The sequence below is a fragment of the Silene latifolia genome, chromosome 9 (genome assembly GCF_048544455.1).
Source record: "Silene latifolia isolate original U9 population chromosome 9, ASM4854445v1, whole genome shotgun sequence".
Taxonomy (NCBI): domain Eukaryota; kingdom Viridiplantae; phylum Streptophyta; class Magnoliopsida; order Caryophyllales; family Caryophyllaceae; genus Silene; species Silene latifolia.
Genome location: NC_133534.1, coordinates 172,824,836 through 172,827,048, shown reverse-complemented (window position 1 = coordinate 172,827,048; position 2,213 = coordinate 172,824,836).

Here is a 2,213-nt window from a genome sequence, read left to right as displayed (position 1 = left end):
GCAAGGCAATTCCGCTCCAAATCTTCCATCTCTATAAATTCCTCCTAAGGGGACTGAAAAAGGCACGATTCCTGCAAATAGAGCAAACCAAACCACAGTAGCCTATTCGGGGCATTTCGCAATACAAAACTATAAGAATTAGATGGAAATGCGTGCATAAGAGGCCAAAAAGGACTATATAAAATGCACGTATCATAAACCAACTACAACTCATAAAGTATCCAAAAGACAAATGACAGCAGAAGCTAAGACTCTAGGTAATGACACTCCCTTCCTCAATCCCGCAGCTATCATAAGATCATCACCTGTCAATATCTGCTCACCATCCCCGAATGAATCACCACAATTTTGTAAAACAATAAACGGGGTCAGGTTACTAAATAATCGAAATAAGAAAGGCAACAAAACAACATCCAAGCCACTCATTTCACATTCCTCCAAACTTCATCAGTAACAAGTAGCCGACTACACACCGAAGTGTGTAGCCCTACCGGATTCCCATTACAACAGGAGACCCACACCGCTAGTGGGGGACTGCAGCCTTGCCCACCTATGCTGTAATACTACGGTTTTATGAGTCTATGGGTACTCTATCGAGTGGGCCTTACTCTGTCGAGTAAGGGTGTTTTGGTTTTTAAAACAGTATTCTGCCTGTAGGGTACTCGATTGAGTAGCCTGGGCACTCGATCGAGTAAGTGGAACTCGATCGAGTAGCTCGGTTTTCGGGTAATGTTTTTTCGGGTTTTGTTAATAACACGGATTAATATATAAATCTTTCCGTCATCTTTATAATACACTTTTACAAACCTAATCACATTGAAAAGAGATTCAAGTTACGTTCTTCGCATTCATCCGTGTTATTGACAAATCCTGGAGCTTGAGAGGTCGGATTTCATCGTTCTTTGCATCCTTGTTATCCTTGCGTCGAGGGTAAGATCTACGTACCGATTTTATAGTATTTAGTCAAGTTTGTTTAAACCCTAATTTGGGGGATTGGGGATTTGTGTTAGTTTTTGTATGGTTAGTGATTATGTGATGAAGTGTTAGGAGGAGGATTCGTAGAAGAGGCTTTTTGATACAGTTGTTGAGATCGTCTGCGTGTGTTGCATTCCAGGTAGGGTTTCCCTACTCAGTATTAGTCACATAATGTGTTGATTGTTGGTTGTATAATATTATACTCGTATTGTGACGGTTGTTGGAATTGGTTACTGTTGATGGTTGTGATTAATTGTATCTGTTGTGTTCTTCGGGGTGCGTCCCTGGCTGAGTGGAGTCACTTGCGGGAGTGGCTTCACGCCCATTATTTGCCTTCTGTGGAACCCGCCACAGAAGGGATGTGCACATTAATGGATTTGGGTTTATCGCTCTATGGTATGAGCGGGGCTTAGGTGCGAACGGCTGCGAACGGCTGCGGTCCCCCACTGGCGGAGTGGAGTTACCTATTGCGATGGGTACTCTGGCAAGGTTACACACTTTAGTGTGTAGTCAGTGACGAGGAGTTGATTATGGAGTTTGGGTTATGTGATGATTGAGATGTATTGGTTTCTGTCTTATTGTAATTATATATGATTGTGTGATTAGTACTGACCCCGTCTTTATTTTGAAAAACTGTGGTGATCCATTCGGGGATGGTGAGCACTTGTTGAGCAGGTATGAGTCGAGACATATAGGCTAGCTGGGATGTGTCACCACGAGATGATAGAGTCTTCCACTGTAGTTTGAGTAGCTTATCAGACATTTTGATTAGTTGTTAGACTTTTGGTTTGAGAACATGTAACCGTATTTTATCAGTTGGTTTGGTTTGTAATCATTAAACATATACTATATAAATGTTGTTTCTTTATTCTCTTTTGATTATCATTGCCTCGGGAAACCAAGATGGTGACATCTTTATACCTGAGTGGTCCTGGTAAGGCACTTGGAGTATGGGGGTGTCACAAAGTGGTATCAGAGAGACGATCCTGAAACCTGTAACTAATGAATCTAATGAACATAGGGAGTCAATTAGAATGAACCCGGGGTAAAAGTTGTAGGAGCTAATGCAAAGGCTTGGGAGACGTCCTAAAGTCGCGAACTCGCCCTGCAATTTTGAACCGGTCACATGGGGGGTATATGTCAAGGTCGTATGTGTTGCCTTTCGGTTCGTATGTGTATATAACAGTATGTGTTGTGAATTGTTGGATGTTGGAAGTGGAGAATTGAAAGTATGGTTA